The sequence below is a fragment of the Talpa occidentalis genome, unplaced genomic scaffold, assembly GCF_014898055.3.
Source record: "Talpa occidentalis isolate TD23 unplaced genomic scaffold, MPIMG_talOcc4v2.1 talOcc4.4, whole genome shotgun sequence".
NCBI classification, from domain to species: domain Eukaryota; kingdom Metazoa; phylum Chordata; class Mammalia; order Eulipotyphla; family Talpidae; genus Talpa; species Talpa occidentalis.
Window position 1 is genome coordinate 106496055 of NW_023604295.1, and position 21379 is coordinate 106517433.

Consider the following 21379-nt stretch of genomic DNA (forward strand, 5'->3'; position numbering starts at 1 on the left):
CTGAATGCCTGTGTCTGAGACGAGGAGCAAACCACAGACTCTTATGATAGCCTGCCATCAACCTCCATCAACATTTGACCTCTCATGCCTCGGTAGCCTCATTTATAAAATCAATGTAATGTTTAAATTACACTCTGCAGTCAACACTAATAGTTAGGGCCATCAAAAACCATGCATCGCCATTTTGAGATCAAGAGTTTCCAGCGTGTTGGTTTATTAAACTGTTGCTCAGTCTCAGCACAGAAAACTGTCAGGACCCAGACAGGATGTCAAGTCCCATCCCTGTCTCCTGAACTCTCTCTGGCCCCTGCACTGGCTGGTAGTTTAGGCTTGTAGCTGTCAAGTCTTAGAGAGTTTCTTCCCCTTAAAAAATACCAGTTTTTACTCTTGGCAGCAGAAAATTCATGCCCGTATACGTTTGTTGTTTTTGACTAGAGCTGCCTCTGGAAACTGCTTCACAAGACTGCCCCAACTCAATGCAAGACATCATAACATAACCTCTGCCATATCAGAAAGCTGTGCTTCATCCTAGACTTTTAGAACTCTGTCTTCTACAGCACCTAGCATTGTGCTAGAGCATAATAAGCTCTCTTTTGTTCTCTCTCTCTCCCCCTCCCACACTCACCCTTCCAATGCCTATGTACACACCTTAAATTCTATCTTCCTTAAGGCTTGCCTGATCTTACTGTCTTCCTCCCTGGTTTATTTCATGTTTCTATTCTTTTTGTCGTAACAGCAGAATACAACTTTTTTTTTTTTTAATAATACCTAATTCCATTTTTCTTGGTATGGCTCTTTTCCAAAAGCTAACTATCTCCTAAGTACTGATTCTAGGTTCCTGTGCAGCCTCTGAAGATGTCTTATTCTCAGACATGTTCTTCTGCTTTTGAGCAAACTTAATTCTTAGAAAAATAGCATTTCATGGATAAGATTTCTCAACTTCTTAGCTCTCAGAATTTTGCTAATTCATCGAATGTTTCCTTACCATCTACCTAAGAGGGGCCTCCCTGGTGGCACAAGGGGTTAGGCACCGCACTATGAAACAATCCGCAGCAGTTCGATCCCCCGCCGGCCAGGGAGCAATCCACATGGCGCAGCAGACCTCTCCTGGCTCGCCCGCTGTTCCCCTCAGCAGTGTATTTCAGTAGATCTGCCTGTTCTGCTCCCCACTCTGTCTCTGGTGAACCCTCTCACACACACACACACCCTCCACCTGCCGCATCTCTGGCCTGTACCCCAGCTCTTGTATGCATAAATAAATAAATCTTTAAAAAAAAATCTACCTAAGAAAATGCTTCATTCCCCATTTAAGAGAGATACCCATTCTAAATGCCTATTGACTGATTAAATGCCTTGAGGTTTCTATGATAAATATTCTGTTTTTCCCACTAGATCAGTAAAAATTTCACTGAGAATCCAAGACCTGGAAGAATTTGCCTGGAGGAAAGCTGAAATGCTTTAAAAAAAACTAGGATTAGAAGTGTACATCCACTTAGTCTATCCCTACCCTTTCAGCTTGAAATAAAAACTGGCTTATTGTGGGTATTCAATAAGTAAAGTTCAAGGTCAGATACTTATGAGAATCTATGGATAAATCACAGGAATCCTAAAAACTCACTGTTGCTTCTTCTTTCACACTAGTACCAGCTGCTAGCTAACTTGTCAGGTTGCTCTTAAAAGAGGAGAGGTGATAAACAGCACATTGATGCCTCCCTACTAACCAAGAAATAAAGAAATAAGAAAGGAGAACCAGAGTGGTAATTTCAAATAATTTGCATTAAAAATATTATTCTGATATTTATTTGCTGTGTGATTTTGGGCAAATTGCTTAATTTCTGTACTTCAGTTTCTCCTTAGGTACAGTATGATTAAGAATGTTTCCCTCATAGAAAAAGTAGCACATAGTAGTACTCGATTAAATACACCTATTATTGCTATTATCATGATTAGTATTATTAATAATAGCAGCAATACCTTGAAGTTGGAAATAGCAATGCATGACATTAATAATCCCAAACGTGTCCTAGTGCAGGAATATATCGACACCAAGATCAAGAGCCTCTGTTAATGCTGCAATATTACTTTCTCTACCATGGTACAAAGTCCAGGAGATACATAGTTACACCTTGCCTTTATCATTGGAGTCTCTCCAGTAACTTGCATTCCACTCCCGGTCCAAAGGACTGCCTATCCAAATGTTTATCAAGCATGACAGATGGCAGGACTTATATTAATGTGCCCATATACAATGAGGTTATATCCTGAGAGATATAGTGCTGGATATAGTCAGTCAGTCAAATATGTATATTTTATTCCTGGCTAAGGTTTTGCTAGCATGTGACTGAGGGATATCAAGGGACCCCAAACTGTGAAAGAGTGCATGCATGAAAAGGAGTCCAGCCATCCACCACACAAAGGCAAAGAAAGCAGACTCTCAGTATGAAAGATCTTTAATAGAATTAGTGAACATAGAGAGAGGAAAGTAGAACTGATTTTCCTAGAAATAGTTTCCAAAAAAATCCCAATTACCCATCCTTTCATGGGCAAATACCCAGTGAAATAGCCTGAAGTAGGTCTGCTAAAGTTCAGAAGCTTGACACAAACCTAAAGTATCTTCTCTCAAAGAATCACTAGCAAGGCAGGTCCCAGAGAGCTGGGACAGAAGGTGACATACAGAATTCAAAATATACCAAATAACCCACCATGAAGTCAGGGCAGTGGTTGCCAGTATCTCCACCAAAGACCAGAAACAGCCTCCCCATATGTCTCTCACTTACTTATGTTTTCCAAGTATCTCTACATGTCTCTCTTCCTCATGTCACCTTCCAGTCTCTAGGTGCAGATAAAAGCCAGAGAAGAAGGAAAGCTGAACCCACCTGCCTTCCTGCATGTTATATATGTCCAGTTGAGCACTCAGCTCTGTTCCTAGTTCCCAGTAGCTCCCCCACTCAGAAAGTCCAGTCCATGGCATACTCAGGTTTGTAATCCAAGGTGGCTACATGTAAGTGGAGGTGGGGAAAATGGTGCCTTTCTTTCATGGAGGTGTATCTGTAATAGCTTTTTTCCAGTTTTCCTAAACTATTAAGTTGGACTGGACACAAAGAAAACTCAAGTTCCTTTCCCTTTCCTCCCCTATGTTCGGGACAGAGCCAATTCAAAGTCCAGTTCTCGTTCTCTGGACGTCATTCTTCCTCTTAGTCATTCAGAGCAAAGATACAAGTACTTTTCCTTCAATCAGGAAGATCAAAGATAATTAATAGTATCTTACAATCTCTGACCTCTTAGTACTGAGTGACAAGAGAAGGGAATGGGGGACAGTCAAAGAAGTTCCCAAAGAGATAGGGCCCTCCCTAAGAAGGTATAGTATCTAGGGAAGTATAAAAGCACAGTCAATACAATCCTTGAGACCAACTGCCTTCTGGGAACTTGAATTGACTGGCAATAGCTTTTGCCTCAACCTATCACCTTCCTGGTGTCACCTTACAATGGAAGCCAAGTTCATCTAACCCTATTTAAGCCAAGTTCATGATAGAAGTACCTACAGGAAAATAATATGTTCTACATCTACCTTCCCAATTCCTCTATACTAAAACACAGGAGAAGCCTGGTCTGCAATTTGCTCTTCCAATGAACTGTATAGCCCTACCATTACTCCAATACCAGAGAGTCTAACAGTTCAATTTTTTTTGAAAGGAGGAAAGTGATCATGAAAAATGGGAAATCTTTATATTTCAAAATGAAAATAGACTCTCCAGGATAAAGACTGTGGTCTCTAAATATCATTAACCACTAAAATGAACCAAGTCCCATAGAAGAATGGCCAGTTCCAACTCTAGGGCATAAAATGAGCCAGGAATATTTTGTCAAACTAGAAAACAAATAAGCTGTGAAAAAAGTATGAAGGTCAAAAATATACTAAAGTTGGCCTCCCTGGTGGTGCAAGGGGTTAAGCACAACACTATGAAGATATCTGCAGCCTCTGCAGCATGAGTTTGATCCTGGGCCTGCCAGGGAGCTAGCCACATGGCCCAACAGACCTCATGTCTCTCCTGCTGCTTCCCTCAGCAGTGTACATCACTCAGTTGGCCTGGTCTGTTCCTCATTCTGTCTCTGGTGTATCCTCTCACCTCCCCTCACACACACACACACACACACCTCTGGCCTGTACCCCAGTTCTTGTATGCATAAATAAATAAATCTTTTTATAAAGAGATATGAAGTCAATTTTAAAAAGATCACACTGGCCAATGTTGGGACAATTTAAGAACAAAAGAATAGTAGTTATAATACTATGAAATACTTCAGGTACATTTAAAAACTTTAGTTGACGAAGATACCAAAAAAACATTTTCTCTTTTGGGGGTTGCTAGGGAACCAACTCATTATTTTGAAGAGTGGTAAACAGAAAAAATGTACATGTCCTTTGTAACTACCCAGTTACCAAATAGGGGACTTTTTTCCTCTCTATTGATCTTCGCAGATAATACAAGAAGGAATGATGTATTTAGACTATCACTATTTTGTAATTCCCAATGAATTAATGAATCTAGGTAATGATCATCAATAACTCCTAACATCACACATAAAGAGTATTGGATATTTTGTAGTTCCTGTTGGCAGGACATAGCCCTATGTATGAAGTGTCTTGCCAAAACCTGACCCAGAATCTTATGGAGGCTCCAGAGCTAGGCACCAATTCAAGGGAGACTGGGAAGCTGAGGAACGTAGTTAAGTGACACCACAGTGATTCATCCAACAAAGTCCAGAGAAAGGGAAAGTTTCTTTATTAAGTAAATTGCAAGGACAATTAAAAGTTCAGCACAAGTGAAGTGTGGGCATGAGGAGTTTGTTAAACTCTTAGAATTAGCAAATATTTAATTAGTTACAGAGGAACCTCAAATTTCTACACAAACAAAAGTGAAAACTACTTAAGAAATACATAGATTTAGATTATTGTTAAAGTATGCCAGTTGTGGTGAATTAGCCCATTTAATTTCTTGTTCTCTGAGTAGAAACAAATACTTACTTAGAGTATATAATGGCACTGAAGGGACACATGAGAGACTTAAAGGACACTAAGGGCCATATGCTAGAAGTATATTGACTTATAATTTGTCTTTTCTCATTTTAAAATTTGATCACTGAATACTTTGACCATAAAATGAGCCCACTGTCCTTTATACTTTCTGCTAAAGCAAAATGGAAGACTAAGAGTTTATTCTTCCTTTCTCTTCACTCTTATCATCCTTCTCATGACCCATGGCTTAGTCCTTTTTTTTTTTTTTTAATCACTGGAGAACAGAATCAATTTATACAAGGAGTTTTTTTTTTTTTTTTTTTAAGATTTATTTATTTATTTATTTATACAAGCACTGGGTAGGGTCAGAAGTGCAGGAGGGTGAGAGAATTCACCAGAGTCACTGCAGGGAGCAGAACAGACAGACTGATGAAGTACACTGCTGAGGGGAGCAGCGGGCAGCAGGAGAGGTCTGTCATGCCATGTGGGACCCTCACCCCGTGGCTGGGGATTGAACCAGCGCTGCAAAGGCTGCAGGCAGCTTTGCAACCCAGCGCTCAACTGCTGCGCCAACGGGGAGGCCCTATACAAGGAGTTTTAAAGCCTTCTTCCTACCTACTTCCAGAAAAAAAAATTTTTTGGCCCATTTTGAGCTGGCTAGGTGCAAGATTCTATTCCCTACCCTTGTCAGACAATTTATCTGAATATTTATTAGAAACAATAAATCATTACAATAAAGAGGCAGGGTAAAAAATCAATACACAAAAATTAATTGCATTCCTATATTCAAACAAGAAGCCAGAAGAGAAAGAAAACAATCCATTTATAATTGCATTTAAAAAAAGTGAATACCTAGCAATAAATTTAACAAAGTATGTGAAGGACCTGTATAATGAAAACTGTAAGACATTGTTAAAAAAAATAGAAGGCACAAGGAAATGGATAAATATAATTAACATTGTTAAAACGGTCGTCTTATCCAAAGTAATATACAGATTCAATGCAAACCCTATCAAAGTTTCAATGGAGTTCTTCAAAGAAATATAACAAACATTACTGAAATTCATATGAAACCACGAAAGACCTCAAGTAACCAAAACAACTGTTACAAAAAAGAACAACAGTTTCACTCTCCCAGACTTCAACCTATACTTCAAAGATATAGTACTCAAAACAATATAGTATTGGAATAAACATATACACAGGCCAATGGAATAGAATTGAGAGTCCAGAAATAAACTCACATTTATAAGGCAGCTAATCTATGACAAATGAGCTATTTGTATACAATATAGAAAGTCAAGTCTCTTCAACATATGGTGCTGGGGAAACTGGACAGCCACATATGAAAGAATGAAACTAGACCATGCCTTTACACCATTCACAAAAACTAACTCAAAATGGATGAAAGACCTGGATATAAGATGAGAACCATAAAATACACAGAAGAAAATACATGCAAAACACTCCAGGACATTGGCTTCAATGATGTGTTTTGGGACTTAACTACAACAGCAATGGAAATAAAAGCAAAAGTAAGCAAATAGGACTCTGATAAGCTAAAAAAGATTCTGCACAGCCAAAGAAACTGTCATTAAAGCAAAGAGATACCCTAGCAAATGGGAGAAAAGTTTTGCATACTGCACGCCTGATAAGTGGCTGATATCCAAGCTCTACAAAGTGCTCACACAGCTCAATAAAAAGAAAATAAACAAGCCAATTAATAAATGAACAGAAGAGCTAAATAGACTTCTCCAGAGAAGACATACCAATGGCAGCAGCACATGAAAAAATGTTCACCATCATTTATCATCAAGGAAATACAAATCAAAACCACACTTAGATACCATCTCATACCTGTGAGGATGGAAATAAGTGTTGTTAAGAATGTGAAGAAAAGGAATGCATACACTGTTGGTGGGAGTATAGACTGGTCCAGTCCCACAGAATGGAAGTTTCTCAAAACATTAAAAATAGATCTACCATATGATCCACAATCCCACTCCTACATGTCTACCCGAAGAGTGCAAAAATACTAATTCAAAAGGATATATGCACTCTTATGTTCATTGCAACACTATAATAGCCAAGTTATGGAAACAATCTAAATGCCCAAAGACAGATAAGTAGATTAGAAAGATGTGGCACATATACACAGTGGAATACTAGTCAACTGTAAAAGAGATAAAATCTTGCCATTTGTGACAAATTGGATAAAACTGGAGGGTCTTATGCTAAGTGAAATAAGTCAAAAGCAGAAAGACCAATAACAGATCACTTCATTCATATATGCAACAGAGAGTCAAACAAAATTAAACCATAATAAACAGTAGGCTGCTGACTGTTGAATTGAGGCTACCAAATGGGGGGGAAATGGTAGTGCAAAGTGTGTAGTAGTCCCAGTGGGCTATGTTGGAGGATTCTGAGTGAGCTAGTGGTAGGTGTGGTATGGTAACATACATCTGAACAGGTGTGAACCTATACCTCTGAATTATATATTATCTACCAACGTTATCTCAACAAAAATAACACAAAATTTTTCAAAAGAAAAAATTGTTTTTATTTTTTATCAGTACATAACTAGGCTTGGCTTTCTATTTGCTAATCTAACATAATTTAGGGATAGAAATCAACTTGTAGGGTCTCCCCTGGTGGCACAGCGGTTGAGTGCTGGGCTGTGAAACTGCCCTCAGCCTCTGCAGCGCTGGTTAGATCGCCGGCCCCCAGTGAGGGTCCCACATGGCTCGACAGACCTCTCCTGCCGCGCCTGCTGCTCCCCTCAGCAGTGTATTTCGTCTGCCTGTTTTGTTCACCGCTCTGGCTCTGGTGAATCCTCTCACCCTCCTGTGCTTCTGACTGTACCCAGTGCTTATATAAATCAATCAATCAATCAATCAAAAAAAAAAAAGAAATCAACTTGTAAATTTTTGCTGAGGGAAGATGTAAATAATTTCTCTCTGCTGGGCAGATGACCCCATAGTTTACATTTTAAACTGAACTGGACATTAACCAGTTTTATATTGAACCCAGCAATGTATTAAATTACCTATAGAGACACAGCTTTCCAATGACCTTTGGAACAGTTTTCACAACTTGTTGATTCTGTCATCAGTTAATAAGTTGAATAAAATTTTTGCACTTCTTCATTCATAGTTGTATGAGTCATGTTTCTTAATTCTTTGAAAATTATACTTGGACAGGATGATGGCATTCTTTAAAGAAAAGATTGGCAACTGTTTTCCCTTATTTATTTTCCCTCTCAAATTTTAACATTGATTTTCAGTGATGAGTCAAAGACATTTAAGATTTAAACGTTCTAAAATTATGCCACATATTGACATTTTGTTTCCCAGATGTCACATGCAAGCTGACATCTAGGGGAAAGGAAAAATTCCTTGTAGCCTGCTAGTAACTGTACAGGCTTTCGCATAGTTATGCTACCTTTCAAATGCACACATAGAAGGATAATAATATATATTAATTATGATCATCGCAATATGTTGTAATAATTAGGAGCATAAGTTCTGGACCCTGATCTGGTTATACTATTTATTAGGCATAGGGCCCTAGACAAACATCATTTAATGTCTATGGGACCCATTTAACTCATGGATAAAATAGGGCCAGTAATAGTACCATGTCATAAGATTACTGCAAATAATGAGATCATCATGCAAAAATGCCTAAAACAAGATTTAGCACTAATGGCTAAAACAAGATTTATAATTAGCACTCAATAAATGTTAGCAATTATTACTATCATACCCACTAGAGGAGTTGACTTGAAGCTATCTCCTAGTTACTTACAACTAGAAGATTCTCTCCTCAGGAGAGAATTAAGTCACCACATAGAAAGAAGATGCTTTTGTTAATACTGCCTGGAGAAAGAGCTTCAGCTGTGACAAACCTTGGCCAGAAACAGGCCTCTTGTCTGTTTCTTGGATTGGCTTTGAATCATTGCCAGGTCTTTCAGGAAAACGGAAAACAGATTTGTAGCATTTATGAAGCTAAGGCCTTATCTGAGTTCCCAGGGCCGGTTTGTCAAATGGAAATGAGCTGTTCCATTGCTTTATTCCCCGTGAATTAGCCTCCAAGCATCTGGTTCAGTGCCTTGCTGTTCCCATATGTTAAAAAGGGGTGAGGATTCTCTGGTGTCTTTGTTTTCTTTGTAACTTGGGATGACTTGTTTTTGCCAGCCTTTCCAAGCACTACATTGTCTGAGTTGTCATTCTGTCTTAGTGGGAAGAACAACGAGCTTGACAAAATATTTTGAAGCTAAACTTTGAAAATTATTTTGTTTGTCGGATAAGTGGTTGGGTTTATTTTTGTCCTTTGGGTTTGCTTTTGTTTCGTTTGCTTTGTTGTTCTGTTTGGTAACCTGATAAGCTCTAAGGTGGGAACAAAGAAGCAAAAAAACTCGTACATTTATTAGGATAGTGGAATTCAGGAGTGAGAGTAAAAGGGAGGCTAAACAATTAGTTTTGCTCTGATTCATAATATGACAAATTTGGGTCTAACTATTTACTCCTCTTTAAATGCAATGTTTGCCCATCACTCTTACCAACCATTGCCAGCCCCATCAACATCTCTAAGAGGAAGACTGAGATGACATACCAGAAAATACCTTGAGTTCCTTTTCAGGAACATGTGAAAATTTTAAGTGTGGGATATCAGACAGTAAAAACACACAAGAATATTTTTTTCCTTGTACCTTGAGGAGGAAAAAAATATGGATAAAAGTCACATTTATCTCAGTGATTACAACACCAGGCAATGACAAATGCTCCTGCATGCACAGCAGAACTAAGAATGACTTACTTATGCTGTTGCAAACTTTGGTTTTGTAGCCACTGCATGGATAGATTCTGCCCTTGGCATCTCATCACCTCACACAAACCAGTAGTTTCTCTGAGGGCACAATAATCAATAAACATGCTCTACATGGGGACCTCTAGAAAAACTACAATTTTCTCAAGAAATTTTGACTTCATAGGAGCATTTACAGTTAGTTTGTTCATATCAGACCTGAGAGAACTCATTTCAACAGCATTTAGTTCACAACCAAATCATCTTAGATTTTAAAAATTATGTGTTAGTCATATATGTAAGATTATTTTGGATGCCTAGCCCACCTTGAAAGCTAAAATCACAATTTTATTATTTTATTCCTGTTGAAATGTGTGACCATCTGCTTTATGACACATCCAAAAATGCACTGGAGCAGAGAGAGAGAGATTTCTTTCAGGTTAATGTTATAAAACATACAGTAGCATGGCTAAAATACAGAGCAATTTCTCTAATACATCTAGAATGAAATCAGTGAAACCCGTGCTGGAGTATGGGTCAACCACCAAATTGGGAAATAGTGCCCCCCCCTCTCTTCATGTGTGAGAATACTTTGAAATATGAACTGATTTTTGCCTCCTTGTCATTTCCTTCCTCCTCTCTGCTGGTGTCTGCCCAGTCAGCTTGGCACTGCTGCATGCATGGCCTCAGGAGAGGTGTGACGAAGCAGAGCGCAGAGAAAATAGAACTCAATTCAGGGTTGTTGCCACACAATAACCAAGGCCTTTGTGGGATCAGGACAGATGGGCATAGACAGTGAATTTGGAAGAATATTTATTGAGGGAGCGCCTTCACCTGGAATATTGACAGGTACAAGTACGCCTGGGGCAGCAGGCAGGAGGAAAGTGGAGGGGACCGGATGTGAGCTTAGGTGCTGGTGGCTTCCCACCCATGTGCTCTGCAGCTGTTACAGCCTCCCAAAGACAGGGGATGAAAGGTAGAGATGAAAACCCAGAAAGTCTGAATACTGGGAATTAGAGATACTTGAATCCTATCCTGGGTAGAACCCTAAAAAGCAGGCAAAACCAAGAGAATGTAATGTAGGCAGATGTGGCCAGGGAACCTCACCAAGTTCCCAGCACAGAGATAGAGTAAAGCTGAGGGACCTGGAAGGGATGACTCAGCATGACCCTGCATGGCCCTAGACCAAGCCCAGAGGAGATGATATTGAAGACCTGTCACAGCATGACCCAATGTCTCCATGCCCCCACACTAGACAATGGCCATGGAGTTCATGCTCTATTCCAGGAAATGGAGGGAACCCTGAACTGACTGAGTTTCTTCTGAGATCTTGGAATGAAATCTTCAAAAGGTTAAATAGAGTTCTAGAAAATAAATAATTTCTTGAACATTAAGAATTTAGACTGAACTCTATCAGGTCCAATCATATCGTCAACCTTTCTTTTTGATATCCATTCTCTCTTCCCCTCAATTTTGCTCCCTTTCTTCTCTTGGGTAACAAAAGTCCTCAGAGTCTCTCCCTATTACAATTTGGTGTCAGAAAAGGAATTGATATACCCTTAGGCCAAGATATAAGTTGATGATACAATTTACAGTATTACCTCACCTAGAGATACTTGACTTTGGCAGGAACTGGAAATTAGGTCATAAGAGAAAATCTGTAATTGTGGAAAGTCAGGTTTCCAGTAAGTGGGGGGATGACAGTTTCCTGGGAAGATCTAGTTCTTCCCAGATTCCACAGTCATCTCGTATTTTGCCTCCCATAGACTGGAGAAACTGCATTTGATCACTACTGGTTAAGTTCTCAGAGATCAGCAACAGTATTCTTCAACTTTTTTTCCTTCTTCATTATCATTCTCCTAAGTATTTTTAAACATCTTGTTAATTTCCCTCCCCTCACGAAATTTTAATATTTCAGAAACATTGTGGATTGTGTTTTTTTGTTTTTTTTGCTTTTAGTTTTTTTTTTCTTTGCATAGAAGAACTGGGGCCAGAAGTGCAGGGGGTGAGAGGATTCACCAGAGACAGAGGGGAGCAGAACAGGCAGATCTACTGAAATACAATTCTAAGGGGAGCAGCAGACAAGACAGAAGAGGTCTGTTGTGGCATATATGGGTTAGCTCCCTGGCCAGGGATCGAACTTAGGCTGTAGCGGTGATAGCGCTAAGTCTTAACCGTAGGCCACCAGGAAGGCCCACACAGAAACATTGTAAGAGCGAGTCTTAACTTTCCCTTTTGCTAGAGGCTATACATAAAAAAGCTAAGAATTATTTTTGCCTCCTTCCCTAATGGTTTTTCTCCCTTGGGGGACACATTGAGAATTCACGTTAAGAGTCAGTGCAGAATGGAGCCTAAAGAACCATTAGAACAAAAAAGGGTTATTACTCCTTTTCCCATCCTCTACCTTCACCTCCATTTCCTAGCTTTGAAATGACCCTGGTAACACACAAGAAAGATGGAGAACTTTCTCATGTTATGAGTGGTCACTGCCTCAGGAAGTGCAATGAATATTCCTGGGAAGTTTAGGAAGAGTTGGCTTTTCTTTTCTGAACTTGTTAAAAATTAATTTATGTTCAAGGCTGGGCCAGTAGAATTTGAAGCACCTGACTCACAACCAAGTGTTCCTATAAACAGTGAGCCAACCCAAATTCTTTTAAAATGGCCTTGTTGAACCCTTCTAACAATTGCTTCTTGTTACAACAGTATGACGGGTACTTTGTTTGATGGGTACTCATAATGAACTGCTGTATACACATGCTGTAATTATAAGAAGCATAATAATAACTCACATTTATATTGCTTGCTTTCATCTCAGTGAATCCCAAGGCATTTTACACATTATATCATTAATAATAAAACAGATAAATGCATTCATTAAAGCATTCCTCTTTTTCAATGTATATGCTATATAATAGACTACAGAAGTCTATTACTATGCAAAAATGTGAGCAATCTAGTTAGCACTTGCAGAAGAGGTGAGTTTTCTCAGAGTGGATATGGTAACCACACTAGAGCCATCTAACTTGCCTTTGTCAGAACTACACCTTTCATTTGTTTGATATGGTGATGGCCAAGCTCAGCAGTGATGAATTCATTAATTCAGTTATTCACGAATGTATGCATACATTCATTCATCCACTCACCAAACATCTCTCCCAGATCTGCTTCTGCCATGTCCTGGTAATGTGGTGGGTACTGTCTGTCCTTGGCAAGTACAGAGGGAGCGACTCAGGGATGATCTTAAGGCAAAGAACCTGCAGGGCATGGAAAATTTCCTGGCACTCACTTTTGGGTGTAACAGTAACTTTAAACACATACCCATACATGCCTGAAGCTTAAAGTTTTGTGTCTTCATTAAATTAAACCAAAGTTACAGCATGCCCTCATCCTGCTTGATACCCCAAAGAATTCTGTAGCCCCCAGAAAAAAAACACACATCTGTTCAGAGTTACAGTAGTCATGCCAGCAGCCGGTTCTCCTGAGAGTCCAATGTTGTTCCCAAAGAAGGTGTGACCTAAATTGCCCGACTACCCCTAGTAAGGCTCTTGCCCTGTCTCTCCAGTGATGTGTTTGGGCTTGTTTTGTTCCTACCGGCTGGTATTCAGCCGACCCTGGGCATGTCCACAAGTACCAGGCAAGCTTTCTGAGATAGACTGGTCTTTCTGCAGGCAAGATAATCTGTGAATGTGGATGATGGGAGCTGGCCTTTGTTGTAGTACTGGGTGCTGGAAAACTTGCACCACAAACGTGTCCCTCACCAACCCACAAATGCCTGAAGTCAGCCATGAAAGACTGAATCTAAAAGACTGCTTGAGTATGGACTGGTGCCCTCAGTCTCTTTCCACCAAATTTTTTGCTGAGGGTCAGAGAGGATCAGTGCAATAAAGGGTGGATGGTGCATGAGCAAAGCCACAAGCAGCCAACACCCTCTCTGGAGGCAGATTCTTCCAGACTCACAGGTACTTGGGGAATTCCTCCCAGCAGAGCACTCGGAGGTGGTGCCAAGTGCTGGCTTACCTGCACGACCCAGCAGGAATGTTTGGGTGGCTGCAGGACACGCTGCTTATTTCATTTCCTCTCCAGCTTCTCTAGCATGCACAGCACCAGGAAGAGAGCCATCTGTCCTTTCCTTGAAGATATGTGTCCTGCTGGGAGCACAGTTTTAACACCCTTATCTTACTGACTTTTCATGAGATTGTGGGAATTTAACTCTCTGAGCATCGGAAAACCACTGTAAAATGAGATGATAATATGTAACCTCTCTCAAGCAAGAGGTTAGACAATGAGGGTCTTTTTCATTATGAAACCCTAGGTTGTGTGGTGGTCCAAATCCTGTGTGTTCACACTCTCCACCATGTCCCAGGAAGCCTGAAAGCAGGGCCAGCTTCTTAGGCATGGACGTGACCTGCCCTGTGTAGTCACATGGGGTGCTGTGGGCAGAAGAGCCTCACACTTGGCTTCATGCTCAGCTGTAGCTGTCTTGAATTTTTTTTTAAAGATTTATTTATTTATGCATACAAGAACTGGGGTACAGGCCAGAGGGTTGGGGGGGTGTGAGGATTCACCAGAGACAGAGTGGGGAACAGAACAGGCAGACTGACTGAATGGAATGAAAGGAAAGGTCTGCTGTGCTATGTGGGTAGCACCCTGGCCAGCTGGGGATTGAACTTGTGCTTCAGTGGCTGCGGATAGCTTTACAGTGCTGTGCTTAACCCCTTGTGCCACCAGGGAGGCCCTGTCTTGAATTCTTGACAACTCTAACATTTTTTTCTGCACTAGATTATATTTTGCAGCCAGTCCTTCCTGACTTGGGCATCTTTTCCTCTAGGAAGTTTTTTCTAAACCCCAAGAGAAAGTGAGCTGCCCTTCTGGGCTCTATGCAAACCTGAGACTTATCAGCATCTGCTACCCTTCTCAGTCTGTAACCCCTTTAATGGCAGGTATATGGCACACTCTCCTTGCATTTTCTCCTAGTAAACGTATTTCTAGAGTGTATTTCAAGATTTTGTATGAACAACTATTTCTAACAAGTGCTAATATAAACATTAAATATATGTATGGATTTAACAAGTATTTATTAAACTTTTATTATGTGCATTACTCTGGGTGAGTAATACAAATAGTAAAGAGCAAAATAAAGCAAGGTCCCTGACATGAAGCTTTCATTCAAATGTGGAGACAATTAATCTAAAATCTGTAATCACAAACTGTTGATTTCTCTAAAGGAGGAAAAAATAGAGTGGCTTATAAGAGGAAAATGGTGAAGCCCTATAGCTGTTCTTCTAGGAGCCGATGCCAAGGAAGACCTGAAGACGTGGGTTACACCAAGCAACCTAGGATTTCAGAGTGAGAAACACCCCCCCACATTGACTTGCTTGAGAGAGGTTACATATTATCATCTCACTTTATTTACAGTCGTTTCTGATGCTCAGAGAGTTCAATTCCCGCCATCTCAAGTATCCAGGGACTTTCATAAAAGGGAAAAATTTGCAATGAAATGAGACCCTGCGGTCAGAGACAACTTGCATCCCCACTTAGGAAGTGAAAGGAGGCCCCTCCAGTGTGGAGGGAGCTCGCTGGGCGTGGGAGATACTAGTAAGATACTAGTAAGAGTTAAGGTTGAAGGGCCTCCCCGGTGGCGCAGCGGTTGAGCGCTGGGCTGCGAAGCTATGCAGCGCTGGTTCGATCCCCGGCTGCCAGGCAAGGGTCCCACATGGCGCGCAGACCTCTCCTGCTGCCCGCTGCTCCCCTCAGCAGTGTACTTTGTCACTCTGCCTGTTCTGCTCTCCCCTCTGGCTCTGGTGAATCCTCTCACCCTCCCGCGCTTCTGACTGTACCCAGTGCTTGTATAAATAAATAAATAAATCCTAAAAAAAAAAAAAGAAGTACTTTAAAAATAATAAAAGAGTTAAGGTTGAAGAGACAGGCTGGATGCAGATCCTACAGGATCTTGTAGGAATTTGGATTTTATTCAAAAGGCAATGGCAAGCTTTTGAAGAGTTTTAAGCATTAGAGTAACATAGCACAATGTCTTCAAAATCATTTATCTGTACGGAATAAAACAAGTTGGATATAAAATAATAAATATAATAATAATAGGATGGCTGTGGGGAGAGCTAAGAGAGGGCTATTACAGTAACACAAGGAAAGATAGCTTGACTTAGGTAGCTGTGGAGGTAAAAGAAGGAGGATTTGTGAGATATTTGAAAGATATTACTTTGATTATTATGTTTTTTTTTTTTAAAGATTTATTTATTTATTTATACAAGCACTGGGTACAGTCAGAGGCGCGGGAGGGTGAGAGAATTCACCAGAGCCAGAGGGGAGAGCAGAGCAGGCAGACTGATGAAGTACACTGCTGAGGGGAGCAGCGGGCACGGCAGGAGAGGTCTGCACGCCATGTGGGTCCCTCGCCGGGGGCTGGTGATCGAACTGGTGCTGCAGAGGCTGCAGACAGCTTTGCAGCCCAGCGCTCAACCGCTGCACCACAAAGGGAGGCCCTGATTATTATGTTTTTAAAATATACTTTAATCTGGTTATTGACTAATACATAGAATGAGATGCTCCGAGTGAGACCAGGGCTACAGGCCTGAGAAGGTGGGCACATAGAGGCTATGTCCTGAGATGGTACACATTGAAGCAAGAACATATTTGAGCTAAGAATAGAGGGTGGGAGTCAGCGTTCAGATTTAGCAGCTGGAGGACAAAACAGTATTTTGTTACAGGGGTGCTTATTAATAGCTTTCTGCAACAATAGCATAAAGGGAGAAACCCACACCTACAGTGCTGCTTCTCCCACAGCCAAAATAAGCCCTAGAACCAGAGGAGGGGAAGTGGGACGAACACCCCTCACTATTACATGCAATAGTGAAAAGGAATGACCACACAAATATTTTTCCCCCATTTTGGGGGCCACACTTCTTCTCAGAGGAGGACCCCCCCCGGGGCATCCACTGAATTAAGAGTGAATCCTGCACCCCTTTCTGTTGTTTACTGCTAGGAAATCAGACCAGTGGTTGAGTAGTGGTCTGGTGGCAGCCAGGTGAAGGGGGAAATCACCATTTCGTGCTCCTACTCTACAGTTAGGTGGGGGTGAGGGGGACATCACCTTCACGGGGATGGGGCCCAGGGAAGCGGTGCTCAAGAGCCCATGGAGGCAGCCTGAGAAGGTCATGGGTCAAAGGGCAATTTCTGCAATGTGATTGAAGATATACGGGGATTTCTTGGACTTCAGAAGACACATGGAAGGATATGGAGGGGAAGGTTGGAGTTTGGGTTCAGAGTGGGGAAGAGTAGTGAGATAAGAGCAGAGGTGATGGTGCCTGCAGGGACACTACTCGGACTTAGCACTTGATAACATTAAATAGGAATGTGAAGCCTAACGCCCTGGAGGAGTCGGGTGCCCATGTCAGTACTGTGGCCCCCAAGCATGCCAAACAGTGTGGTCATTCCAGGACCTCTGCTCCCTCAGGCAGCGATAGAGTTGGAATGCAGGCCTAAATTCCAACTTGGGGCTGCCTTGTGGCTGGTCTCAGATTGTGGGCTGGTCTTAAGCCGGTGTGAATTGATTTAGCGGGGAGTTTTGTTCCATCCAGATTTATATTTCTAATGTTAGGAAACCTTGAAAGGAATGACATTCTGTGATTAACTGGGCCTAAAGGGTGAAGTTTTATTCATGTCACTTGATAACCTCTGCTCCACTCTCCCATATAAACCACAAATTTGTGACAATGCCTTGGATGAAAGCTGGACACTAGGCTGTCTATCTTGTATTTTTATAATTTGATGTCAGCAGTGAGCCTATTGTTCATTTTTTTAAATGACCTTTCTATATTATAAGGCTGATTGGTGGGGCCTCCCTGGTGGCACAAGGGGTTAAGATGCAACCTAAGATGCTATCTACAGACACTGCAGCACAAGTTTGATCCCCAGCCAGGGAGAGACACCCACATGGTGCAGCAGACCTCTCCTGACTCGCCTACTGCTCCCCTCAGCAGTGTATATCAGTCAGTCTACCTGTTCTGTTCCCCGCTCTGTCTCTAGTGAATTCTCTCACGCCCCCCCATACCTCTGGACTGTAGCCCAGTTCTTGTGATGCATAAATAAATAAATCTTTAAAAAAAAAATAAAAGGCTGATTGGTGAGTAGTATATAATACGGTGTTACAAAGTAGTAACTTTTACTTAACATCTGGGGTTGGAGAGAGAGCAGACCATATTTCAGTATGCATTTCCAAGTACCTGAAACTGGTCTGTCTGTAGATATTTTTTTCTTTTTTCTAACTTTTATTCTTCCTACTGACTCAAAGGTGCTTTGATGAATTTGGTAGCCAGGATGAAAGATTTTTGTACATAATGGCCAACTTATCACTCAGTTGTATAATTTAATCTCCCGGTCCTGTGCATTTTTTTTTAAATACAAGAGCTGGGGTACAGGCCAGAGGCACGGGAGGGTGAGAGGATTCAACAGAGACAAAGCGGGGAGCAGAACAGGCAGATGACAGAAATATACTCCTGAGGGGAGCAGTGGGCGCGACAAGAGAGGTGTGCCACACCATGTGGGAATCTCCCTGGCCAGCCAGGAATCGAACTCACGCTGCAGAGGCTGTGGAGCTTCACAACACTGCACTCAACCTGCTGTGCCACCGGGGAGGCCCCAGCCTGTGCATTTGGAAACATGGAAACTGGGAATTCCCTTTTTCTTCTTATAAGATCATAAAAGGTATAGAAGAGGGCACTAAACATCAAAACGAACTCAATGTTATCATTTAGAAAAATAACAATGGAATCATTTGCACTTACATTCAACATGTCAGTTAGATGCAAGACACTGCAATTAATTGCTAAGCCAGATAAATGTTCCCTCCAAGAGTTTACAGTGTAACAGGATGGAGTTACGATGTATTGTTACATACTTAGAGTGGGAAGTAGTGGTGGCTGTGGAGCCACGGAGGTGGGACACCTAGCCCAAACCTTGGGGTCCAAGGCAGTAAAATCTAAACTGAGTTCAATGTGTTAAGCAGAAGTTAACCAAATAAGGCTGGAAAGAAAAAACATCCCAGGAGAAGGAACACTATGTGTAAAGGTCTGGGAGATGGTCAGAATGGTTTGTGGGGAGCAGAATTCCTCCCATATGACTAGAACATAGGGGGAGAATGCTAGAGAGAAAAGGGATGAAAAGTCATTCCTGAGGGTGGAAAGACAGTCCTGCAGAAATGAGATAGGTGGGTGACATGTGACTTTCCTGAGGGAACTAGAAAGCCATTGCAGCATGTCACATGATCAGAGGACAAGAGGGAACAAAGACGAAATGTGCACCAGATAGGGGCCATTCACTGACAGGCTCTTCCAATGATCGAGGTCCTTCCCTTCAAAATTTTAGCCATGCACCCTGGTCCAAGAGTGTTTGAGCATGAACCCCCAAATACAAATATCTATTTATAAATGATATGGGCTAATACATATTTTAAGCATATAAAAATAAAAGATCTTATCTATATTTTCAGCAAATATGTATATATTTAGGTACATGTTATATCTACTTTGAACATATATAATAAATACTATTTTAAAAGATGAGATAAAATATGTTAAAAATAGAAGTGCTAATCTTTTTCTTCCCTCTTCTCCCACAGTAGATTCTGTAGCACATTTCCTGTGTCTCTCTACCCCTCTTGAGACCACTGACCGAGGACAGGCTGAGTCCAAAATTCTGATCTAAGCGTGTAGAGAAACTTGGGTTGTGTTGTTGGGAACTGTGTCATTGTGTTCTGTTCTGATGCATACACAGGCCTGAGATCCAGGGGGCTGGATCACAGTGTCAGAGCATTTGAGTTCTAGTCACAACAGATTCTAAGGCAAATGTTTTTATTCCCTGGAAAAAGTCCATTCTTAGGCTATTTTCAACATTACAGAAAGATGAAGTCAGTCACATCTTTTACCAATGCAAAGGTAATTTTTACAAAATGTTTACTTTTTTCCTTCCTCTTAAAATGTATTTGTTATTAATTAAAATCATTTTGGAGGAGAACTGGAGAATTTCACATTGGCTTAGTTGAACTTCTAACATCTCTTGCTAATTAGGACTTACTGGTCTGCTTGATTGCTGATGGAAGGCTTCGTTCATGCAGCTTAAATCTTTTGATTATGAAGGAAATGGCAGCTGAGCATTTGCCTTTTGTGTGGGCACAGTTCTCTGAAAGTTGTGGCAATGTCAAGAGGCACATGTGTAATGAAACCATGCTAATACAGATAGTGCTGTTGAGCTGGTTCCCTAGAAAATAACTCTCCGAGGGGACCAGTTTTAATAAGTCAGCCAGTCTAGAAGCTCCAAAGGCTGGCATTGGGTGAACAGCACTTTCTCCCTTGACTTAACTTTTTCCTTCCTTTTCTCTCTGACTGACCACCTTCCACTCCTACTCTGTGTCCACATGGTCTACTCAAAACCCAAGATTAAAGTTAGCCTTTCAAGCAGCTATGTTGGGCAGGAGACCCTAGTGACAAACTTTATCATGACTTGTACTGCTTTGAGAAAATAATTTGGAGATTATTTTGCCCCCTAAGACAAATGCTCTTTCCCCAACCAAATCCCTAAACTAACAGATGCATATTTATAAGTAAATGTAACCAGGGCATCTGTGAAGGCACATTTGCATATCTAAATATTTATTGGGACAGAAGGGAGTGGTGGAGAGAATAGAGTGAAGGGAACAATTAAATGTTTGAGGAATGTTTAACATTTGAAAAAAAACATTCTTCCTAGTTGTATTTTAATATCAGCGATTTTCAGGTCTTGATTTTTTATATTTGTATCTTTAATAGATACAGATTTTTACGGAGACCCAGGGAGCATGTCCATGATTAATACACAAACACTGGAAGTTCTAGGAAGACACAGATGGTCTTATAGGAGGTGTGGGGGCACTAAAGTTATCATCTACAGAGATCAGAGAAGATTAAGCAACACAGAGACTCAGTAAACAAAGCCAGGGAAATAAAATAATGAGAAGGTTTTAAAACCTAATCATAAAATGATTATTTGTCATGAAAATCAAACAGTGGTTTCTCTTGATAAACACTACATTTCTTTTGTTCCTTCACTCATAAATCTCGAGTCTATTTACTCTGAGAAAAATTTAAAAAATGCTTTCCCCAGATCATTCAGTCCCCCTTCTTCTTCTTCTTATATTTTTTTTAAATTAGAAATAACAATGGCCAGGGCAGCAAGGTTCCCAGGGCAGAAGAGGAGGGGAGGGTGAGAGGAGGGCAGTGAAGGAGAGCAGTCTGGTACAGGAGGAGCTTCCAAAAGCAGGCAAAACTGTGTTCCCTGCTGGTATCCAGGTAAGTCTGGCAAGAATGATGCACCTCTAGAGGAAAATGCCTGTGTGGAATGAATGCTTGACACTCATCCTAAGAGAAGAAAGGGCCACTCAGGGTTAGCCCATTTCACTCTCTCACTTATTTATCTGACAGAGGTTCCTCCAGCACCTGCTGTATGGCAGCTACTCTTCTTAGAACTTGAGAGACAAGAGCAAAAAACAAAACGTGCCTGTGCTTC

The 21379-nt window shown here is 41.0% G+C and overlaps 1 long non-coding RNA gene across 1 annotated transcript in view; it reads right to left on the bottom strand.

Annotated features, from left to right (window-relative positions):
• LOC119257769 (uncharacterized) overlaps nucleotides 1-21379 on the bottom strand; it is a 79350-nt gene that overhangs the window by 40290 nt on the left and 17681 nt on the right. Inside the window, exons 3-4 of the long non-coding RNA XR_008553964.1 lie at nucleotides 13841-13971; nucleotides 12967-13077 (exon numbers count right to left, since the gene is read on the bottom strand). This is a non-coding gene — a long non-coding RNA (uncharacterized LOC119257769). The remainder of the gene's footprint in view (nucleotides 1-12966; nucleotides 13078-13840; nucleotides 13972-21379) is intronic.